Source organism: Cebus imitator, unplaced genomic scaffold (assembly GCF_001604975.1).
Source record: "Cebus imitator isolate Cc_AM_T3 unplaced genomic scaffold, Cebus_imitator-1.0 Scaffold58, whole genome shotgun sequence".
Lineage (NCBI taxonomy): Eukaryota > Metazoa > Chordata > Mammalia > Primates > Cebidae > Cebus > Cebus imitator.
In genome coordinates this window covers 7392387-7418235 of record NW_016107373.1, presented here as the reverse complement: position 1 = coordinate 7418235, position 25849 = coordinate 7392387, and the positions used below count along the sequence as shown (strand labels likewise).

The 25849-nt window shown below is 38.1% G+C and overlaps 1 protein-coding gene across 6 annotated transcripts in view; it reads right to left on the bottom strand.

Annotated features, from left to right (window-relative positions):
* Window positions 1-25849, bottom strand: part of LRRC4C (leucine rich repeat containing 4C) — a 211496-nt gene that overhangs the window by 121483 nt on the left and 64164 nt on the right. For 4 of the 6 annotated variants that reach the window (XM_017529422.2, XM_017529424.2, XM_017529423.2 and 1 more), the window contains exon 1: window positions 5290-5369. The exons of the other annotated variants lie outside the window; for them this stretch is intronic. The gene's annotated coding sequence lies outside the window, so the exon portion shown is untranslated. Of the gene's footprint in view, window positions 1-5289; window positions 5370-25849 lie in introns of those variants that run through there. 6 annotated transcript variants of the gene reach the window in all.

Here is a 25849-nt window from a genome sequence, read left to right as displayed (position 1 = left end):
ATTGCACTCCAGCCTGGGTAACAAGAGCGAAACTCCGTCTCAAAAAAAAAAAAAAAAAAAAAAAAAAAAAAAAAAAAAAAAAAAAAAAAAAAAAGTAGCTCTTTAAAAACAAATGTGCAGAGCTGAGAACACCGTTTACTGGTAACACAAAAGTTGAGATATGGATTACAAAGAAAAAAATCACAGTAATCTTGATTTATATTAAAAAGCAATTTCTGCATATTAAGCATGTGCAGACTATATATCAACCTACTAAATAGCTCAGGGAATACTCAGTACTACTCCATATTGCTGACTAAGGCACAGACAGGTCATATTCACATAAAAAGTTTATTACTACCATAAAGCAGCCCATATATGTTAGGTCCAAAGTGAATGAAAAGAGCAATCTAGTTAGAAGGAAGTGGATCTGAACTTTTACTCAATTCTCATTTTTCTTCTGCCTTTTATCTAAATTGCTTATCTTGGCATAGTACAAGCTACTTTGTGAAAAAAGAGAGGATGGCACTTTCACGACAGATATCAGCCTGGTGCTAGAGAGCGTTCGAGGTCCAGAGTCTTGCCTCAGCTCTGCTGGGCAGTGCCTGCACGAATTTGACCTCTGATTAGAATCGTTCTTACTCTCTATTTGCCCACTGATAAAGTGGGTGCAATGACAGCCCTAACATGAGGCCACAGTATGGATTAGTTAGCACTTTGTATATAAAGAATCTGGGAAAGTATTTGGTCTATGTTGGCAGCACCCAGTAAATGCTGGTTTAATTTCCTCATTCCCTTTCTCGTATTCTGCCACCCTCCATTCTACCTTCCTCTATATTTCCTTTCAATGTCTCGTTTTTTGTTTTAAACTAAAAAATGAAGATAAACGCTAGATAATCATGAAAACCCTGATCAGTAGGAAATATCTATGCCCAGCTTATTGCCTGGAATTTGGATTTTGCAGCCTGATTTGACAAAAACCAAAATATCACAATAGCTTACACCACCAAAGTTGGGGCATGAGAAGGAATAGAGAGAAGTGAAAGAAGGGTAAGCAACAGCACAAATGAGAAGGAATGTAAAGTGATCTGCAAACAGCCACAGCCCAAAAGAGTTTACAAAAAATTTAGTCTCGAAGACTTGATACTGTGCACTTCCTATATTTTAACTAATCCAGATACATTGACAACAAACTCAGCACAAATGGTACACTGCTTTGTTCAGTGGAACTCAAAAGGATCCAAAGTTTACACAGCAGCACAAGTTTCGCATTATTGGTGTTCTTAAAGAGTATCTTCCAAGGGTAGGCAATAAAAGAGATGGAGTGGCATTTTCCAATCTTTTCTGGTGTCTTGAAGTTCATCTCAGCCAATACAGTCAATATCCATAAAAACAAATATCCCACATGGTAATTCCTCAACAGAGCCCTGTTCTGGCCACCATTTCCTGACATGTTCTTAAATATCTGTAAATGTTAAATTTATTTCACTTTCTGACTTTGGCCCCAAACTTGCTTTATGATTGGATAATGGCTAATATTTTTTGGCTATCCTCACTTCTGTCTACTTTGATTCTCAGGCTGCATTGACTTTGCTGATACCAGATAATACCCCAGCCCCATTCTGCTTAGGCAACAGCACCATCCAGAACAACTGGAAATCAGAGGAGGCTAGCACAATCATTTGTTTTTTAAATGGCTAAGCACCAGCATATCAGAGGAAAGATATAAAAAATTTCTTCTTGGCTGGGCGCGGTGGCTCAGGCCTGTAATCCTAGCACTTTGGGAGGCCAAGGCGGGTGGATCACGAGGTCAAGAGATCAAGACCATCCTGGTCAACACGGTGAAACCCCGTCTCTACTAAAACTACAAAAAATTAGCTGGGCATGGTGGCGCGTGCCTGTAGTCCCAGCTACTCAAGAGACTGAGGCAGGAGAATTGCCTGAACCCAGGAGGCGGAGGTTGCGATGAGCCGAGATCGCGCCATTGCACTCCAGCCTGGGTAACATGAGTGAAACTCCGTCTCACAAAAAAAAAAAAAAAAAAAAAAAAATTTCTTCTTTATGACCAGGCAATACTCCAATGTAACTTTCATGAAAAACACTTATTTGAACAAGAAATGTAAATTCACCTAAAATTTTTGTTATGCATGAGTGTAAGAGTTACAAAGAAGGAACACCTAATGTATAAATGAGTTAGTATGAAAAAAGATTTTAAAGAGGATTTGGAATTTTTCTCCCCTATCTTACTCATATACCTGCTGAAGGGCTGTATTTTATTTGCTAAGGGGATATGTTTATAAAAAAGGAGATGTTTCCTACTGCAGGGTCTAGAGAACTAGACCCAGTAGAAAAAAAAAAAAAAAATCAACAGTTGATAAATCCAGCAAAACCACTGCCTTAAAATAGTATCCCTTATCTTTAACAGTCCCACACAAGACCTAGGGCTTAAGCTGAATTCCTAAAAATGACATTTAAATTTCAACATGGTACTACTTAAATTACTCCAACCTATGTCTCTGCTTTTGCTCTCCTATTCCTACAACATGTCAAAGACTTGGTCTCAGTATTTTCTATCTCTATGTGCAAATAACCATGTTCTAAATCATTACTCAAAGTCTTCCTCCTTTACAATGTCTTCCTAACTCCCCGGCAGAACTGATTTCAATTTCTTCCAGCTCTCTAAGCATGTTTTTGTCCACAACTAGTGTTTTTAAGTTCAACCTGCCTTACTTTTGGTTATTTTTTTATTTTTTTAATTTTTTTTTTTTGAGACAGAGTCTTGCTCTGTCACCAGGCTGGAGTGCAGTGGCGCAATCTCGGCTCACTGCAACCTCCGCCTCCTGGGTTCAAGTGATTCTTCTGCCTCAGCCTCCTGAGTAGCTGGGACCACAGGCGCATGCTACCATGCCCGGCTAAATTTTTATATTTTTAGTAGAGACGGGGTTTCACCGTGTTGGCCAGGATGGTCTCGATCTCTTGACCTCACGATCCACCCGCCTTGGCCTCCCAAAGTGCTGGGATTACAGGCGTGAGCCACCGGGCCCGGCCATTTTGGGTTATTTTTAATGTCTGTATCCTCTATGGATAAATTGACAGTATTTGGAACCTATCTTCTGTTTTGACCCTCAGGTCCCTCAGAGTGCCTCGTCCACTACTTTGTAACTTACCAGTCAGTAAATATTTGCTAAATTGAACTTAAAATATAAAAAGAGGGGGAAATCTCAGATGGCCTCTTGCTGTTCATATTTGTATTAGGAAAGCGAAGGGTCCAAGCTAATGTAAACATGCAATATGTCAAGGAAAAAGATAGTTAAGACAACCAATCACATATCCAAGATTCTTAAGGCAGCATTTAGAGACCTGTATTAGATGAGGTCTTGTCCAGAGACAAGCAGCAACTCTTCTTCCTTGGTACTGCATAGACTCTCTCTCTCTCTCTCTCTGGATCCTGTTTATTCCTAATTACATTAAATTTAAACCCCTACCTCGCTGCTGTCAGCCAGCAGCCCCAGCCAAACAGTGAAAGCTGAATGCTTTCTCAACACTTAATAATAAACCCAGAAAGTGTAGAAAGCTTTTTTATGGTGTAGCAAGATGGGTGTTAGCGAGGCTAAATGGTACTGCCTTGGCATATAAACCCCAACAAATGTTTCTTCTTGAGAAGATACTCAGTTCACCCTTAATCTGAAGACATAAAACTCTCCTACACAAAGTGTTGAAGACCGGCAGCATCAGCATCATGTGGGCACTTTTAAGAAAAGCAGAATCTCCGAACTCACTCCCAGACAATCTGAATCAGAACTGGCATTTTAACATTATCTCCAAATGACTCATATGTAGGTAACATTTTAAAGAAGCCTGGACACTAAATATTCCAGCATCAATATTTCATCTGCTTCCTGGCAGTCTCTTTGCTCTAAACCGTAAGATTATTAAAAAAATGATTTGCTTCTCACACCCTCTCCTCTAACCCTCCATGATTTTCTCCATTTGTTTTAATATGTAATACAAAAAGACAAAAGATTTCTCTAATGCAGAGAATGTATACATTTCATTCACATACATTATATTGTTAGATCCTTATGATATTCCTGTGATATCAACCTGTATAACTTGTTACATATCACTTATGTAAATAAACGTCTGAGAACCCCCAAGTCTAAAGGTTTGAAGATGCAGACGGCTTCTGTCTACAGTCAACCAACGCTTCAACCTCAGGATTAGAGAATTCTGATTGCATTATCTATGGAGCCAAGAACTTAAATGCCCAGTTCTATCTTACTCTTGAATTTTTTGCCTTTTCAACTACCACAACCCAGTTTCTCCCACACAGACACTAAACATGCACACTCTTGATGAAAGCTTTTATAGTGGCAATTACATAATGGATTTGCTGTCAGTTTCTCTAAAATGTGCCTGCTGAAGGAGTAAAAAAGAAAAATCTAATCCGTGCTTATAAGTAATGGAGTTTTCAACTAACTAAAACCTTCTTGGGCATTTCTCTCCTCTATAGCATGACTTTTTAATTGGCTTTAGTCATTTATGTGATCAGAATATTTCCAGCAATGGATAAAACACCATAGGTAATAATATTAAATATATATTATAGTTGCATTAAGAAAGCATTTATAGTGTTAGGATGTTTATAGTGTTAGAATTATAATATAGTAAATTGTCAAACCAGAGCGCATTTTCAAGATGTTTAGTGTAATTCTAGGCCACTTTCTGAAGTAAATATCTCTACACAATGCAAAATATTAACTAAAACTTTAGGCTTCATCAAAATGCTTAAACACTGTTGTTTAGGCATAAAAATGCATTACTTTTATAAAAGCCTTTTGGTTATTGAAGAATGGACAGGTGTCCACAATTTAAAAATCGTATGGGTGTAGTGGCTTACACCTGTAATTTTAGTACTTAGGGAGGCCAAGGTGGAAGGATCGCTTAAGGCCAGGGGTTCTAAACCAGGCTGCCAAACATATCAAGACCCCTATCTCTACAAAAAAATTAAAAAATTAGCCAGGCCCGGTGGTTCACACCTGTGGTCCCAGCTACCTGGGAGGCTGTGGCGGGAGGACTGCTTGAACCCAGGAGCTGGAGGCTGCAGTTAGCTATGATGGCACCACTGCACTTCAGCCTTGGCAACACAGCAAGACCCTGTCTCAGAATAAATAAATAAATAATATAACATAAATAAATAATAAGCAGAGTATTAGAACAAAAAATAAATCTTTAAAAGATTATCTAAGCCGATCCCTCATTTCCATTTTTTATACTTGGAAGGAAAAGCCCAGAGGCCACACAACTTACCACAAGTTCCACTGTTGTCTGACACTGTCTAGCTGATTAACTTTGGCCAGTCCCTTTTTTCTCACACAGTTTCTTGATCTGCAAAACGAGGTGATTGAAACTAGATGATGTAAGAGTCCCACACAGCCTGAAAATGCCATTTTTCTACAAGACTGGAAACCACAGCTTAGAACATTTCCTCTCCAGAAGCAACACACAGGAAGATGAAAAGATTTTTAAGTGGCACTTGGCACTATTGATGTTCCAACTCATTGATACTATAATCTCAGCTTGATACTTTAGAACCACATAGATTGCTAGTATCCGCCTCAGACCAGCAAAGCAGAAGAGAAAGGCTGTTGGTATACTCTTTGCCTGAGAAATGTTGCAACTGAAAATCAGACCAGAGACACAGTAAATCTTTTCCTTCCTCTTCTGGAGATCTAGTGACTCCTGTCTGAGCCTTGCCTTAGGAATTTCTCCAGGAGAAATTATTCACTGAGGACCTGGGAGTCCAGCCCTTGACTGAACCCCAGGCAAGGATGCATTTCCTCCTGGAAAGCTCCCTGCCTGAACAAGTCATTCAAAATCAACCTTAAAAGGAACTCCAGGCTCCAGGGAGCGGCACAATTTAGCATCTTTTAATCAGCTGTCTGGCCTTGTTTGGTCTTCTTTGAAGCCTTTTTTAATATTGTATTACAATTTTATTATGTTACTAATCAAAGAGTTGGTATGCATAATTTAAAAAGGCAAATTTAGCCTTTGAATGAAGACCAGGTCATGATCATGACTCATGCTTTAACTACATTTACTTATCTTCCATTCTTCATTCCTGTATGGGACAATAGCTTTTAAGTGGCTTTTATTTATTTTTTTAAATGAGTTTCATGTTTCGCCCCCCTTTCTCCTTTTCATTATTACTGTTTTCTAGCAGAAAATCAGAAAGTTGGGGAATGATTTAAGTTTGTAAAATCTGAGAGATCATCTGCACTGAAACCCAATTTTATTAAATGGTTTAGGAGATTTAAATGTAATAACAAGGCAGTACCCAGATACCATGTATGTAAAAGTGGGTGCTGCCAGTGTCCCTAGTAATTAAGCCAGTAGTTAAACCAGAGTTTAATTGATTAGATTAACTTTTATGACATACGCAAGTGAACCCGAAACACTGGGTCCTATTAGCACTTAATATGTAAAGAAAGCTAGTATCTGTACCTAATAATTGCATACACAATGTGGTCAACAGAGAGTATACAGATTCTAGAAAAAAAATGCATCTTCCAAAAAATAACAATTCTCTTAGTAGCATCATATTATTGTCATCTATTATGACAGGCCTAAAAAACCCAAGCGTTCATCAAAGAACAAATTCAATAGAATGTTTTTGGCATGCTCTCCTTTTAACTAAAAAGAGAATATGAAATGAGAAGAGAAAAAGTAAGATTTTTTTATTCCAGTCTGAATAAAAAATATTCTTTGAAGCTCATGGTATGCATGACAAATAAACATACATTTATTGCTTTCTGCAACAAAAGAACTGTAGTATGTCTCTTGGCAATTAATTAATGTTGTCTCCAATATTTCTAGAAAATTAATATCAAATTCATTGGAATGTGTCTTCTGGAATAATAGGACCTCTGGTCCATTTCCTGTATAGTAATGTAATGACAAGAAGATGCATTTTTAAGTTTTATGTGTTCAAATTGGTTTAGAAAGGCAAATTTCTATACTCTAATTAATGTATATCAACAATTTTCAAACAATTTTAGCAATGGAGTTCTTCTTTGAAAGAACAGCTTGGGCCCAACATAAGCTAAGGCACTTTAAATGCCTATCATTGGCTAAGAATATACTTTATATTTTGTGGCATTCACCAAGTACCTTCATAGAATTTGAAAGGTAGTTAGAAAACTATTCTTAAAATTCAAACATCTCATATAATTGATGAGAAAACTGAGTCTTCAAAAGAAGGGCTATGTCTCACAGCTAGTTAGTGGCAAAAGTTAGAATTCATAACTTGTTCATTTATTCAACTGATGTTTATTGAGAGCTCTCCATGAACTCATTTTGTGCTGTTTCCTATGTATATCACATTTATTTATTATTTTTTAATTGATCATTTAAATTTTATTTAATTTGTTATCATTTAATCACTTCCTAGCCATACAAAGAAAAAAAACCATTTTTTTTTTTTAGATAGAGTCTCTGTCGCCCAGGCTGGAGTGCAGTGGCGTCACCTTGGCTCTCTGCAGCCTCCGCCTCCCAGGTTCAAGTGAGTCTCCTGCCTCAGCCTCCCAGGTAGCTGGGATTACAGGTGCCCACAATCGTGCCCAGCTAATTTTTTTGTATTTTTAGTAGAGATGGGGTTTCCCCATGTTGGCCAGGCTGGTTTTGAACTCCTGACCTCAAGTGATCTGCCCACCTCGGCCTCCCAAAGTGCTAGAATTACAGGCGTGAGCCACCACACCTGGCTGAAAACTTATGTCTGTTAACCAATCATCAAATCTGCATTCACCATGTCTCATGTGTAAAGAACTAAGAATATGTTAGAAAAAGGCAAGTGTACCTAGAAGTTTATAATCTGTTTAAGTAGTGGAGATGCACAAACAAGAAATTTGCTTTAAAAAACCAGGATGACATTTAAGGGCTAAGTATAATACAGCAATGAATAGGTTGGCCCCAGAAATGTATACCCCAAAATTTGGCCCTTTACATGCTGAACTAAAGAATAATCCTCATGGTCTCTCTGACAGCCCCACCTCAGCCCCCAGTCTGAGCTCTCAGTCTCTCAATCCTCTGTCTCCTGTTTCTCCCAAAGCACAGGATAAAGTTGTTCTCAGAAGTTTCCTTATGTAAAGCTCAGATCCACCAAAGAATTTTCATGAACTGAACTCCTATCATGGGAAGAAGGATAAATCTGTCAGCACATCTGGATAGACTTTTGCCATAAACCATTGTCTGCTCTGCAGCCCAACAGTCTTGGTCTCAGGCCATTGCATGTTCTTCAAGCCCACTGAATTTTCCTAATAATCATTTACTCCCCTCAAAGTCATCTACACTTCCTTACGTCACTTTAGGTGGTAGGGTAATCGCTGTGGTTCTCTCCCATGCACGTTAATAAACTTGTATGCCTTCTCACTTATTAACCTGCCTTTTGAGAGTTGGTTTTCAGCAGTGGCCTAAGGAGAAGTTTTCTTTTGGCCCTGAAGTATATGTTATGTAAAGAGAGATTCTTAAAAAGAAAGAGCTCATTGGGACTGACTTTAAGTACCTGAATAAGCTTAAATGAAGAGATAAAATTTGACCTTAAAGTATTTATTATTACTACTTTTATTGTACTAAAAACTTTCGCATATTCCATGACATCTGGATTGCAAGAACTGTATAAATAGACTTTTCCCAAATAATAGCTCATTAAAGAAACTAGGAGAAAATGGCATTATAACATCAATAGGCTCCTAAAGAGTTATTCAGCAGTTGGGCAGTTCATTCTTCATCTACTTTGTTTGTGACCGTTGTTGTAAAAATCCTGATCTTCATCCATGAATTAGGCCAGTAAGCATTTCAAAATTGACCAAATCTTCATCAATCTTGGTCATTCCTGCGACCAACTAGAAATTGCGTTCAAATTCATCTCTTATACAATTTCCTGACTTAATTCTCACCCAAGTCAAAGTTACCTTTCCCTCCTCTAAAGAATGTAACTATCTACATTTTATTTGAAAACCCTTAGTTTTTTACTCTATTATTTGCATATGTTACTATATTATTTATGAATAAATGCCACTTTTCTCATCTATATTAGAAGCCCAAGAAAATGAAAACCATGGCTTATACCTAAATACAGTGTTTTTCCAAAGAGGCGCTTAATAAATAGTCACTGTTGTAATTTGCTTTCAATGGAAAAGCCCACACATGTTACAGAATCTAAACTAGTCAATGATTAGGTGCTGACAGTCTACAACTTGTTGCTTTTGATGATTTACTGATATGACCCTCAAATCCTAGTACCTTACATGTGATGCATTTTAATGATTTTCTATATTATTCCATTTCAATCTATTTCATTTTGAAAAATTACAAGTTCAGTGAATGATAAAATTGATTTTATCATCATCTCTGGGTTCATGCATTCAATCAAATTACTAATTTATTCTAAGGATTATTTGATTTACTTGTAGAATATAGATAACAATATTATCTCTTTCATAGGATTGCTTTTAGTATTAAATGAAATGCTACCACTAGCACTGTTCTTGGGGCTTAGTGTTCAATAAAGGCATACTATGTTTATAGATATTATTATTTTAATCATTTCCACCATTATATTAGTATTATAAATTCAACTTTAGATATTTGAAAACTTAATTTATGTTAAAATTCTTAGATACATGACTTCTAACTTTTTTTTTTTGAGACTGAGTTTTTGCTCTTGTTGCCCACGCTGGAGTGCAACGGCATGATCTCAGCTCACTGCAACCTCCGCCTCCCCGGTTCAAGCAATTGTCCTGCTTCAGCCTCCCAAGTAGCTGGAACTACAGGTGCCCGCCACTACACCTAGTTAATTTTTATATTTTTAGTAGAGATGGGGTTTCGTCATGTTGGCCAGGCTGATCTCAAATTCCTGACCTCAGGTGATCCACCTGCCTCGGGCCTCCCAAAGGGCTGGGATTACAGGTGTGAGCCACTGTTCTGGGCCCTAATGTCCTAACTTTTTATCAATTGTTAAAGGAAAAGAAAAAAGACAATAAATAGAATTGGTCATACTCCTTCTAGACATCAAATACTCAACATTATTTTGTTTTTGGTTAACTCTGCAGACTTTTGATTTAGTACTTCATCTCCGTAGTGATTAAGGAATGTGGAAAATAACATGGCATTTCATTTAGATGCTTCTTTGAGGTGACATACATGACAGATTCATTCTTCTAACTTAACTGTGATGAAATTCATCTCATCTTCTATTAGCAGCAGAAATATGAACAGAAGCATGTGATCTCCCTCATCTCTACTATCTGTACCAGAGAAGAAGATATTAACTGAAAGAAACTGAAATATATTTTCCGGTTTTTTAATAATTCTGATATGAGCCCTCAAATCATTGCATACCCACGAGGTTATAAGTAAAACCATCATATTTTTATATTCATCTTGCTTAGATTGTAAAAGTAGGTAGTTCCTTTATAACTCACTACTAATACAATTTTAATCTAAAAAATAAGCATTAGAAACAAAAGGTATATGTGTGAGATCTATGTTCACATTTCTTCTAGTATTTATGCTCATAGGAAGAAACACTAATTTGTTTACTATTTATTCCATGACTTATCAGAAATCTAAGCATGTTCAAACACACCAAGAAAGAGAAATAATACCAACTGCTCAGTGGGAAATAAAGTGAGGCTGTTTCCCCAGGTGGAGTTTATGGTTGTCTTTTAATCACTGAAGCGACTGAATTTTTCCTCAATCTAAACTAATCTTGCTTGCTTTCAATCATACCCCCTCTGAGCCTGTAACTCCTCCCTTTTCTCCCTCGCTCTTTTTTTTAAGCTAATTTAAATATGGGCCTTTTTTAATCACTATGTCTGCCATCGGCATCAACATTTCAAAAGACATCTCCAGTGCACCCACTTGAGTGTACCACACTTTTTTCATTTTGTTAATTGAATGGTTCTTAAACAACCTTATTATCTGCCCACAGCACTTAGCATTTTCCTATTATAAAGCTATCCTTTGTAATGTCTTCTCTGCCTACCAGAAAGGCTAGAATCTTGCTTTTAGTATCTCCCAACACAGGACTGACCATGAGTCTTTAAGCAAACCCCCATATTTTCAGATTACAATGGATTAAGTGAAAGTAACTCATTGAGAACTTATTCAAGCCAAGCTATAAAATGTATACAATCCTATGACATAGATAACATTATACCCATTTCAAAAGAAAAAAATGGAAGCAAAATGAGATTCTATCACTTATCAAAAATCACAGAGAGTCAGTTTTTGGGGTGGGATTCCCAGAGTCTATACTCTAGGTCATTACACTGTCAATACTAAGCACATACTGGTTTGCTCTCTGGGGGAGGGGGGTGGGGTGGTGTGTGTGTGTGTGTGTGTGTGTATTTTGTTTGTTTTTCTGTCTCTGATGTCTTTGAAGGTCTTGATATTCTCTGTTGTCCAGATAGAGGCGTCATGTTATCTTCCAGATGGTTCTAGCTGTTTTAAGTCCTCTCCCTGAATTCCAGTTCTAGAAAAGTTTGGAATAATTAGCAGTCATTTGTAGGTATACTGACTGTACATGTACAAATGCCTGTAGGCCACCTGAAGCTTGGGAGTTTGGATAACTTCCTCTCCTTAGTAGAACATGATTTTATGTCTCTTCTCTAAAGAGGTTTTATATATGCAGCTTAAAAAACACATAAAGAAAAACTTCCATGTAGAGTAATGTTAACCTCATTTGTATGTAACTGTGCATCGAGGTATACCACTGTAGTAACTGCATACAGTAAAAGTCTTGTGACATGATTAGTTTTCTACACTTTCTCATCTTTGCATCTCTACCTAGGATGCCTCTCTGCCTTTCCATCCTTCCCTGGCTAAAGCAGTCTCATTCTTCTGGGTCAAGTTCCAGTGTCATTTCCTTTATAAAGCTTTTTACAACATCTCAGTTCTCTCTCCTTGAGTTTTCCCAGCACTTTATTCATGTTCCTAAGATAGCACTAATAACAATGCATTATATATTTCTCACTCTATAGACTAGGTTTTTCAACTTCAGCGCTGTTGACTTTTTGGGTTTTTTTTTTTTTTTTTTAGACAGAGTTTCCCTCTTGTTGCCCAGGCTGGAATGCAATGGCGTTATCTCAGCTCACTGCAACCTCCGCGTCCCAGGTTCAAGTGATTCTCCTGCCTCAGCCTCCCGAGTACCTGAGACTACAAGCATGCACCACCACATCTGGCTAATTTTGTATTTTTAGTAGAGATGTGGTTTCTCCATGTTGGTCAGGCTGGTCTTGAACTCTCGACTTCAGGTGATGCACCTGCCTCAGCCTCCCAAAGTGCTGGAACTATAGGCGTGAGCCACCGAACCTGGCCTCTAATTTTTTTTTTTTGTATTGCTGCCTTGTGTGTTGTAGAATGTTTGGTAGCATCCATGGTCCCTCTCCACTGGGTAACCGTAGCATCAGGGCAGGTATGGTGGCTCATGCCTGTAATTCCAGTGCTTTGGGAGGCCAGGGAGGAAGTATCATTTGAGGATAAGAGTTTGAGATCAGCCTGGGAGATCACAAGCATGGTGGTGTGACCCTGTAGTCCCAGCTACTTGGGATTTTGAAGCAGGAAGAGTACTTGAGCCCAGAAGTTCAAGGCTGCTGTGAGCTAGGATCTTGCATGTACACTCTGGTCTAGGTGACAGGGTAAGAACCTGTCTCTAAAAATGAAAAAAGAGTGGCACCTCCCCTTCAATTGTGAGAATGAAAAAGGTTTGAGGTAATAGATTCCCAGTTACTCTGATTTGCTCATTACATATTTTATGCATGTATCAAATATCACTTGTACCTCATAAATATGTCCAATTATTACATATCAATAAAAAATATGGTCTTTGGACATTGTCCTTCGAGGAATAGGTAAAACTACCCCCAGTTGAAGATGACTGCTTCAGATCAGAGACTACAAGGGCAGTGACTGCTTTTTTTCATCCTATATACCCAAGAGTATCAGGCCTGATACTGCTGTTACTAGAGTAACAGCAAGCAATTGTAATCTCTTGGCTGGAGGCCAGGCATGATGGCTCATGCCTATGATCCCAGCACTTGGGGAGGCTGAGGCAGGTTGGTAACTTGAGGTCAAGAGTAAAATACCAGCCTGGCCAACATGGCAAAACTCCATCTCTACCAAATAATACAAAAATTAGCCAGGTGTGGTGTAATCTCAGCTACTCAGGAATATGAGGCAGGAGAATTGCTTGAACCCAGGAGGCAGAGGTTCCAGTCAGCCGAGGCCATGCCACTGTACTCCAGCCTGAGCAACAGAGCAAGACTCTGTCTCAAAAAAATAAAAACTAAATAATAATCTCTTGGCTGAAGTTAGTCTCATTTCTCAATAATAATATACAGAATTATAAAATTCACTGTATTCATACTTCATTCAAATGTGAAACAAAGTGACTGTTGAAGATGGATTCAAAAGTAATGAGATCAAAAGTATTTGCATATCAGAATAAGAAAATTATATTTTTGTATATTTAATAAAAATTACACACGCTACATATGATCATGTGTACATATATGCAATATATTGCATATATGTATGTGTATATATATGCCCACACAAAAAGAATAACCTTTATGGGGAATTGCATTCAGGAAACTGTACAGAAGTTATCTGATATGTCTGAATACATCATACCTAATACTTAAATGCTCTGTTTCCTAAAAAAGGCCGGACTCTCACTTTTTTCCTTCAAAGATCCATTCATAAAGAAAGTGATGCCTATTTTAAAATTTCTTTTTTTTTGAGACGGAGTTTCACTCATGTTACCCAGGCTGGAGTGCAATGGCGCGATCTCGGCTCACCGCAACCTCCACCTCCTGGGTTCAGGCAATTCTCCTGCCTCAGCCTCCTGAGTAGCTGGGATTACAGGCGGGAGTTGATAAAATAGAGAGGCACAGACAGTATGCTACTACCTTTTGTTCTGATAAGATATTAATCGCTACCCAATGTAGTGCAGAATAAAGTGTAAAAGAAAATAAAATTTCAGGACCCTCTAAATTTATTATGCCGAGGGGGATGTTAAGCACTGGAGACCGTCACATTGCATGTTTGCAACTTCTGCTTCTTAGATTATAGATTAACTCTTTTCTCCATTTTTCTTGTTCTGTAAATGACTAGGAAAGAGCAGAGACCAGACCTCTCCCAGTTCTAATCACTGGATCCTTGTTATGGATGAACTGCCTTCTTTATTTTCTTGTATCTAACTCAGACCACGTGGCACAAAAGACCCCATGACTAGTATATCTTCAGTGTAGAGTATCAAATATAATTTTTGGAAAAGAAAAAGAACACCTCAACTAATCTGACCCTTGTGACTATGCATTAAACTTTATAGAGAAAGATACTGAAATTCTGTTAAGCTTCTCTATATAAAATTTGTCTATAGAAATGATCTCAAACTTCTATACTTCGGAACACTGACTTCTATTCCTTGGAATCTGTGCTTACTGGGCAGCAATCCTCAAACTTTGTGCTTGAATAAACTCTCTAAATTTAATTCTAGGACTTGCGTGGTGGCTCAGGACTGTAATCCCAGCACTTTGAGAAGCTGAGTTGGGTGGGTCACTTGAGGTCATGAGTTTGAGACCAGCCTGGCTGACATGGTGAAACCCTGTCTCTACTAAAAATAGAAAAATTAGCCCAGTGTGGTGGTGGGTGCCTGTAATCCCAACTACTTGGGAGGCTGAGGCAGGAGAATAGCTTGAACCCAGGAGACAGAGGTTGCAGTGAGCCAAGACTGCCCCACTGTACTCCAGCCTGGGTGACAGAGTGAGATTCTGTCTCACAATAATAATAATCATCATCATCATAATAATTCTGACCTTTTCAATTATTTTATGTTGACAAGTCATCTGACATTGCTTATTTCTGTAGACTAGTTAGCCATTTATTTGAACTGAAGACCAGAACCACCGTGATTTTCACATGGACTTGTGATGAGAGACTTTTTTTCACTGTGTCTACCTTTATCTATTTCCTGAGCTGTGGTTTTAATCAAAGTTATAAAAGTGAGATAGAATTGTCTTTTCATGTCCATGAAAATCTGTTATTCTCACTGGGATGCTGTAAGCAGTAGTAGTACATTTTGCGAGAAACAAATGTATAAACAAGACCAGACCTTCCTAAGCAGTCAGAAAGGAGGTCAGTGAGAACCAATGTGCATAATCTCTTACCCATTGCAAAGGACTATAATTTTACTGGTCACTTGCTATTGGTTGTCTCTTTTTAATTTTAGATTTATACTTATAATACTATGAAATATGGATTATTCTTGCTTCTGTAAAAGGGAGGCAATTAAATGTCAGGACAACAAATATACTGTGTGATGTTATTTACTTATGTATTTAATTTTTTTTGAGATGGAGTCTTGCTTTGTCGCCAGGCTGGAGCGCAGTAACACACGATCTCAGCTCACTGCAACCTCCACCTCCCGAGTTCAAGCAATTCCCCTGCCTCAGCCTTCTGAGTAGCTGGGACTACAGGTGCACATCACCATGCCCAGTTAATTTTTTGTATTTTCTCAGAGACAGCGTTTCACTATGTTGGCTAGGATGGTCTTGATCTCCTGACCTCGTGATCGACCCGCCTTGGCCTCTCAGAGTGCTGGGATTACAGGCATAAGCCACTGCACCTGGCCTGTGTGATGTCATTTAATGGCTCAGGGTGTGAGGCAAAATTCACCCCTTCATTATTCTGTGATACAAACTGAAGGTACCAGGAGCACCTCTGAGTATACAGAAGTTCCTTTTGTGCCTACTCCTACTCTAAATAGCTACGTGGAGAGTCAAACCTACAAACAGATATTTCCAAATCTCCACATTTCCTGATCCTTTCCCCAGCCCCATGCCCCAAAGCCTGGCTCAAAGAAAAATAAAAATAACAAAAATGCAGAGCACTATGTATTAGTGGAACAGGTCAGTTCAAAGGTCAGGGGCCCTGTATACCTGAGATAAGAAACCAAGGACGAAAGAGCACCTTCACCTAGAACTAAAGGGTCTCCTTTCCGATTGCAGTTGAAAGAAACACCTTGGCTCCAATAAGTCCCTTTAATTGAAAGGAGTTTATGTCATTCTTTATACAAATTTCCGTTCTTAGGATGCACTGACAAAGAAGTCATTTCCTGGGATTCTCACTGCGGCATTTTGTGTTGTGACACAACAAAGAACACATGTTCATTAGGCTGCTACTTTTTGGGTGCACCTTGGACTGCCTTCTTTGGAGTTCAGTGTCAGGAGGTCCATTTGGCATCTGGACACTGCTTCTAACCAGCTGCATACATTTGCATTCTCCAAGCATCAATGAATTATTTAAACTTATGTTCTATGCACTTACCTATTTATACATCTCTATCCTATTTCATGAAATCAGATGGCTTTGATGACAAGATTCAGGTGAAAGCATTGTATAAACCACACAATATTATTCCTACTTAATGACAGTGGCAACATTACTGACCATGAATAGGCTGATCATCTCAAGTAGTGGTACGTACACACACACACACACACACACACAGAGAGAGAGAGAGAGAGAGAGAGAGAAAACCCTAACACACATATGTATATACATATATACACATTCACCTAAGTCACACACACCATGAATATACATTTATACACACATACAATCATAACATACCCACCTAATATACACATACACACACACATACACAGCCCTAACATATATATGTATATACACATATACATACACACAAACGCCACCTAACATATACTCTCCCAATACACACACACAGGAACAGAGAGCTCTCAAGAAAAAATAGATCTCACCACATAGTTTATAGTGCTGAGTCACACAAAGACTCCATTTTATCTTGATAGCAATGTGAAAAGGTCAAGTATTGATTTAGGTTTTCAAGAGAAGGCAAAAAATGAAAAGCCCTTTCTGAAAATATTTGCTATGCTTTACTTTCATTCATGGTTTCTGTGTGGAGCAGAGATGGCTTGAAACTCACAGGATGGCAAAGATAAAATAGCCCAGCTTATGAATGTGGCTGTAAAATTGATTTTACTTGTTCCTCTGACCTTTATTACACGAAGTAGAAAATTCCTATACGGTTCCAATACAGAAATAAGTGAAATGAATATAAAGCAATCAAAAGCTTTATGTAATCCATATATATGGCATATTTTATGTTTATTCACATAAACAATATGCTTTATAAAAGCACTTTCGTATAGACACATCACTGCACAAAACATCTTCAATACTTTCTTTTTGAAAAATAGGAGACTTTTGCCCTATTTTCTCAAACCTAAAGTCTCTCTTATTACAAAATAAAATGTTTACAGATGTAAAATTATGGTATCTGGGTGACATCTTAGAGATGTCTGAGACACTAAAGAGAAAATAATTTTGGATCAGAAGAATTTTCACCTCCAATTATGCCACTTGGCATATCTACAGATGGTAGCAATCCCTAAATAGTTTTATAATAGCTGCAGAAGGCTGGGCACAGTGGTTCACGCCTGTAATCCCAGCACTTTGGGAGGCCGAGGCGGGTGGATCACAAGGTCAGGAGTTCGAGGCCAGCCTGACCAACACGGTGAAACCTCGTCTCTACTAAAAATACAAAAATTAGCTGGCCATGGTAGCACATGCCTGTAATCCCAGCTACTCAGGAGGCTGAGGCAGGAGAATTGCCTGAACCTGGGAGATGGAAGTTGCGGTGAGCCAAGATCATGCCACTGCACTTCAGCCTGGGTGACAGAGTGAGACTTTGTCTCAAAAAAAAAAAAAAAAAAAAAATAGCCGCAGAAACACTGTGCTTAATTCCAAAGTTATCATTCACCTATGTATATACTTATGTTCAAATATCTATGGTTACATTCACCTAGGTATATACTTATGTTCAAATATCTAAGGTTACTTCTGGACTAAGAAATGTAATAAGACTTGTAAACACAGTTTAACTCTTTGAAGTGTGTTTGACTTTACAATGACAAATTTTCAAAAACATAATACATACCAAGACACTATCAAAAATGATCTCTTGTTTGTTTGTTTACTTGCTTTTGTGGGCTAACTACCAAGCAAAAAGCAGGTTGGTATAAAAACCTGGTAGAAAAACAGATATAGTGGCTGGACGCAGTGGCTCATGCCTGTAATCCTAGCATTTTGGGAGGCCAGTGCGGGCAGATCACGAGGTCAAGAGATGGAGACCATCCTGGCCAAGATGGTGAAACCCCATCTCTACTAAAAAACACAAAAATTAGCTGGGTGTGGTGGCATGCGCCTGTAGTCCCAGCTACTCGAGAGGCTGAGGCAGAAGAATTTCTTGAACCTGGGAGGCGGAGGTTGCAGTAAGTCAGGATCGTGTCACTGCACTCCAGCCTGGTGCCTGGTGACAGAGCAAGACTCTAGCTCCAAAAAAAAAAAAAAAAACAAAAACAGATATAGCTTGTTTTGAATGCCAGATACGATATTTTCCAGCTGAGAGGGCTAAGACTTGTTACTCAATCCCAGTAAGTCTCAGCTACCTATAAAATAACTGTAACTACGTCAAAAAATGCTTGTGGTGACGAAATGAGATAAGCAATGTAAATGACTTTCTGTGTTGCCCACTCACTTCCCTTCAGAGGATCAGGGTGAACATTATTTGCTCTTAGTAAGAGAAGTGATGGAAATACACAACTTATAGATTATTTAACTTAATCCTCCAGATGTACTGCAGCCCAAATGCTACACATTACCTCGGGTCCAAATCCTGGCTTGACAGAAGCCACCTGAGGTACCCTGTGAAAGTCAAATAACCTTTCTCTGTCTCAGTTTCTCTCAACAGTAAAAGGGAACAACAATGAGACATCTCATTGCGTTGTCTGAAGCATCAAGTAAGTCAATACTTATAAAGGTCTTATCATACATTAATACTTTGAGGTACTGCTTACATTATGAAGAGTTTATTCACACCATCTAATTTTTTATCGTTAAAAATCATGCCTTTTTTCTTCAACTCTATTACTGAAAGCAGATTGTCAAACAATCGGATGAATTCAGTTTCTCTAGACCTTATATTTAAAATAGACAGTGAAAACAGCTATCTGGTCAGCAAGCCTCCTTCTAGGTCCCAATCTTTTCTGACCTTTCCTGTAGCCTTGTAGGTAACACTTGAATCCTGGTTGTGTCCCCAGACATGTGTGGCAATGCCAATAAAGCTCCAAACTACCAGCAAACGCTGAGAACAAATAATTTTTCATATTTTGTCCTAACTGAATGATTAATAGGGCTGATAAAATACAGTGTTAGTCATTCACACTTTAATTAAAATGAGTGCTTAAAGGTAGATTTAGATGGAAGGTAGAAAAGAGAGCATAAGCGAACTTGGGATCTGAATAAAGCATGGTGATGACATAGATGGTGGAGGGAGCAGAATGGTAAAGCTGGACAGCAGAATTTCAGCCACCTGCTGCTCACCTGTACATTCTCTGCACATAGTCCATGTTTCATATTCCCCAGGCTAATGAAGACAGAAGATTACAGATCAATGTTTCAAAATGCTATTGCTATTGTGATATATTATTTTTAGATCTATCTATTCAACTCCTCCTCTTTTTTCTGTTTTTTGTTTGTTTGTTTGTTTGTTTGTTGTGTTTTGAGATGGAGTTTCGCTCTTGTCACCCAGTCTAGAGTACAGTTGTGCAATCTCCGCTCACTGCAACCTCTGCCTCCCTGGTTCAAGCAGTTCTCTTTCCCTAGCTGGGATTTCAGGCATGCACCACCACACTCAGCTAATTTTGTATTTTTAGTAGAGATGGGGTTTCTCCATGTTGCCCAGGCTGGTCTTGAAACCCCAACCTCAGGTGATCCACCCACCTAGGCCTCCCAGAGTGCTGTGATTACAGGCATGACCGACCATGCCCAGCCAACTCCTCCTTTTTCAAAATCTGATACACATTATAGAACTTCTAGAATTATATAGCATGTGTGTTTGTTCCTGTATGACATAGGCATATGGATGGGTATTTTCATTCATTAGTCAACAAATTTATGAGTACCTATTATGTGCTTTCTTCCAGACACTGAGGATGTAACAGTAAATACAACAAACAAAATGTCTTGTCTCTTAGAGTATTAGACGGAAAGAAAGAGAGACAATAAAAAAAAATGAGTAAGCTTTTTGTTTGTATGTTTTCTGTCTTTTAGGGACAGGGTCTCACTCTGTCACCCAGGCTTCAATGCAGTGGTCCAAATATAGCTCACTGTTACTAGGAACTCCTGGTCTCAAGCAATTGTCCCACCTCAGCCTCTCAAGTAGCTGAGACTACAGGCACAAACAACCATGCCCAGCTGTAATTTATTTATTTTTATAGAGACAGGGTTTCTATGTTGCTCAGGCTGACCTCAAACTCCTGGCCTCAAGCAATCCTCCCACCTTGGCCTCCCAATCTCTGGGATTACAGGCGTGAGTCTCCACCCCCTGCCCTAAAAATTAATAAATTCTCTTTTATTTAAGTTGATGATAAATGCTTTGGACAAGAGTCCCACTCAATCAGGGAGGATGGATGAGAACTGTAAGGATAGGACTATACTCTTACACCTGTGGACAAGCAAGAGCTCCCTGACAGAGTGACACCTGAGCTAAACCCCGAGGCGGTCTCGGATATGCCATAAAACCACCTGCTCTAGAACATTTCAAGCAGAGGAAACAAGAAAAGCAAAAACACTTCAGTGTGGAGCAAGCCTGACATGTTTGAGAAACACTGGAAATTTCCTGAAACTTTCATGATGATTCTAGCTATTGCTCCAAAGTGTCAACACAGCAAAGGTGATAAACACTCAATGTTCTGATATATCTGTTCCCCCTACTCAAGATACATGAAGTCTACCCAAACTCTATTCATAATCTCTGAGAGCTATTTTTAGAAAATTATGCAGAGAAATTTGTTTAGTCTAATAATGGCTAACCCGAACAGAGTTGAGGCAACAGGGGAGACATGCTCAATGCATCTGCTCTGAGGCTGTGTAAGTGACTTCCTGCAGGCTACTTTGCCTCTCTGAAATTCAGTCTCCTCACTCACAAAATGGGAAGACTAGAATTCACCCCATTCATGTCACTGAGTAATGTTCTAGCCCTAGGATGAGAAAGACTTGATGATGAAGAATCACTTTCCACCCAAATATAAAATATTTTGGTATAAAACCTCATTTGAATAAAGGCTATTTGTCTGCCAACTTCACTTATCTGGGTGACAACTAAGTCTTTAAAAAAAAGCCAGAAATATCCTGCAGAAAACAAATTTGATACTGCATCATTGATATACCAACCCATGTTTTACTATTTCTGGCAAAGCTGCAAGAATCTAACTCAGAGTCCATTTATTTATTCCTTAAGCACCATTCTGCTATTCTTAAATACAGAGTTTCCTATTATGATTGTCAGTCAATTTCACCTTTGAGATCTATAACCTTTTTAATTGTGTTGGAATGCTTTGTATCCACTCACATATTCTGCAGAGCAACATCTACCAACTGACTCTAGGGATTTGATAGCAAAGCTCTCCTGGTATCTAGGGATGAGGGTAAATATTTGGCTAGGGTAGGGAACCACTCATCCTATTGTGGAAAGATTGTAGTTTGGGAATGCCATCATCCCATGTTCAAGAGCCAAGATCACCACCAAAAATTAGAGTCACATCGAACGGTACCTCATCTCAGAGTCTCCATTTTCTGTTCTTGGAACTGGAGGTAATAATGACAATCCTGCAGGATTGTAGGGAGTGTTGGGAAGGATATATGTAAAAATCTTGAGAGAGTGCATGGCATAGCTCCCTTCAGTTCCTTCACTGCCCTATAAATGGCTTAAACCTAGGACTCCGGCTTCTGCAAACCTGAACACATCCAGCATATAACTGTGCCCAGAAAAGAGCAGACACTCTTAAGTAATTCCATACTTGTATAAGTGAATGAATGAACCAATAAATAAATGAACAAATAAAAAAATTTCTAAACCAACCCATCATTTAACTACATAACCACAGCTCCTGAATCCTTAGAAATCAAGAAGGAAGATACAATACGCCTTTATCATATCTTCTCTTAATGAATACTAAATGGTGTAGTATTCATAACTGAAGTTGTAAAATATTTCTTATCTTAACAGCCAGAATCTTACTTTAGCAGGCACAAAGATACAGGCTGAGAATTGGGCTCCTAGGTACTCTGGCAGAAGGCAGGAAGTCATTTTCTTTAGATGAGAGCTTTAGCTTCAGCCACAGTTATTCATTCTCTTTTACAAGGAGGAATCCATTTATGTCTTCAGGAGATAGAAGTATCAAGTCATCAGGTGATTCTGCCAATCAACTCCTACCGAAGCTCTGATGTTTTATTTCATTAGTGCAGGCACTCTCCATCAATTTGGATACTGTTTAAGAGTGTTAGCTCCAAAGAACATTGTTTTTTGGCTCTGGCATTTTGAAGGACTATTTAATATATCACTGTAATAAGTTGATCCCTTGCCAAGAAAGATCACCCAATTATAATCAGTTTCTGACAATATGATTATATTGCTTGGTCTAGTAATGTTTATTGTGCTTTACCTGGAATTGAGAGAAACAAATCCAAAGAATTCTATCAGCCAAGTAGAGAAGACTGAACAAAACAAAATATGAAATATTTTCTTTCTTTTTTCCCTTCCTCTTTTTCTTCCATGAAAATAAAGACACAACATATTTACTATATACCAAGTATAAAAATATAAGGACACAAGAGTATTTACCATAAGTCAAGTTATATAGACAGTATTGATGCCTAAAAAACATTTTGTCCGTATCCCTATTCTTTCTAGTTCCCAAGTAAACTGGTGTTTCATTCAGGTGTCCTCTATGTGGCCTTGTCCTTCTGAGAAGGAAGGCTCTTGATGCAGCCCCAAAGAGTGATTCTTGACTCACCTAAGACAGTCATGGTTGCCTCACTTTTTTTCCTGGTCATTGGTTTGGGCATGTATTTCTAGCCAATGAAACATAAAAGAATGCTTAGTAAAGACTTCTGAGAAAGTTTTCCGTACTTTTAAAAGACTTAAGGAAGAGATATATTCTTTTTACTTGGCCTATGTCACGTCTGGATACGATGCCTGCAATTGCTGTATGAGGAGTTTGCCTAAGCACTAAGGTTACAAGCTGAGAACAGAGAAAAATGATGGAAAGAGGTTTGTTCTTAATGCTGCTGTTGAGCTAGTGAGATAAACCAGAAGCACTCTTTCCCTGAACTTCTTGTTCTATGCGAAAATAAATGTACTTGCTGTAAAAGACAGTATAGATACCTATTGCTAATGGCTATAAAAGGTCCTGGGTGGAACATCCACAGGGTATATGGCTCTGTAATAGAATTACTCTTTGAAATTTCTAAAATTACAAGGTGGGCTGCTCTGTGTCATTAAATATTAGAGCAATGTGCCTATCTTTTAAAATAACAAAATTCACCGCTATATTTTATTTTCACTGTGTTTCATAGTCTCTAGATGAATCTTTTACCACCATGTACAATTACAGTAGGGACAACTTTTTATAGGAATGTCCTCAATTCCTTGGTCCTCAAGTCTGGATCTGGATCCAAACTAATGCTCAGACACCTGTATGAATGTGTCTCAGCCATAGTTAGGAGCTTTGGAAATAAAAACAATCCACCTCAAAAAATAATTTGAGCCTAGATTTTCCAATTCTTCCAACTCATATTGGTTTTTCAATTTTCTCAGTATGTATTTGGAGAGTGCTGATTATTCGAAATATCTAATTGTAATACTACGTATATTGTACCCACATATATAATTTATTTCATATATGTTACTATCTTTTTGCCAACTAGAATTTAAAAACCCTAGAGGCAATTCCTACATTCTTGTTGTATCATTGACAGATTCTAGTAAAAAGGTCCTTACAGAGAAAATGCTCAGTCATATTTTGTGACCAGTTAACTTGCCAAGCAGATATGGAAAATACCAAAATCCCAGCACCTTTTTCATTCTACCCTGAGTTGTTAGGCTTATCTTTTATTAAGCCTATAATTACAGTTGACTCCAACCTAAATCTGTTCTAAATAGGAGAGAAAAACTCTGGATTCTTCAAAATATGCTTTACTTAAAACCCTGCTGCTCATGTCCCACCTAAGTGGGTGAAGCAGAAAGCAGAAAAAATAGTTCACTTGCTGCAGCTGAACTTCTCTAGGCCAATAAACCAATGTATCTAGAAAACCAACACATCACCATAAGAAATAACAGAATTATTATTAATAAAGTCCACATGAAAATAATGGTGAAGAAAAATGATGATAAATAGCTAAATGGCATCAGAGGCTTATCATGTACCTGGCATTGTTATTTCTGTTAAATTCTTTAATGCTCATAACAACTCTCTGAGTTTCATCCAATTGTTAGCCTTATTTTGCAAGCGAAGTGGTCAAGACAGAAAATATGCTGACTTGCCCCGAGACTCAAAGCTACTAGTGGAGTATAGGAGCCAGAATTCAGGCAAGCAGTTGCCTTCGGAGACTGCACTCAAAAATATCCATCCCTCAAAAATGTCCTGTTTACCACTTAGATGAGATAACTATAAAATTAAAAGCTCCTGTCCAAGGAACTAAGAGAGAATGAGGGCCAGCATCAGAGACCATCATTTGTGTAACCAAATTACCATCAGAAAATAATGTATATGAACAGAGCAGCCCAGGAGTCAGCAACCTTTGACATTTATTTTCTTTCTTCTCGTGATATACCATGATTGTTGAAGTTAATTCAACCTCTTTCAAAGAGTTAACAAGAAGAAATGCAAAATGCAGGGCATACACAAAATGATTCACAAAACATACAAAAAATTCTTTTTTTGTTTTTATTTTTTTAGGGACAGAGTCTTGCTCTGTTGCCCAGGCTGGAGTACAGTGGTGCAATCATTACTCACTGTAACTTTGAACTTCTGGGCTCAAGTAATACTCGTGTCTTAACCTTCCAAGTAGCTAGGGCTACAGGCAAGCACCACCACGTTCAACTAATTTTTAATTTTTTTTTTTTTTTGTAGAGATAAAGTCCCACTATGCTGCTCTGGCTGGCGTCAAACGCCTGACCTCAAGTGACCTTCCACAGCACTGGGGTTATAGGCATGAGTCACCACACCAAGCCTGAAAACAATTATTTTAAAATATGTACTGCACGAAGGAGTGTGTAGCAACTCACCTGCTGAATAAAAGGTCGTTAATTTGGCAATAAAAACATAAATACTGAATGTTATTGATAAAAGAGATGAACAGATTAAAGTTTACTGGAATTTTTTTTCTGTTTCATAATAAAATAACCCCAAATATTTAGGCCAGGGTTATGTTTTGTCAGAAGGGAAGATCATTTTTTAAGGCTAATATATTTTTCCAGTGTAAGGAGGAGGCAGAATAGGGCATTCTTCAGTGGAGAAGTTGATATGCGTGATTTTATAGGAAGGCTATAGAAACCATTTTCATCTTGCCTAACCAACATTTAACAAGATTATAAATCTGAGTGATAAAAATAAGTTTTAGAAGTTATAAAATATGAAAAGGGTATAGTACAAGTGGTCAGGTTCAATTATGGGAAACTTAACATGGAAACATCATCCCATAGTCCTAGAAACAAAAGTTCCATGCAGCAATGAAGCTTTAAAAAAGCATTTTTTTTTTTAGAGAAAATCAAGCAATGGAGAAAGGAATCCTTGTTTAATATACGGTGTTGGGAAAACTGGCTAGCCATATGCAGAAAACGGACCTGGACCCCTTCCTTACAACTTATACAAAAATTAACTCAAGATCATTTAAAGACATAAATGTAAGACCTAAAACCATA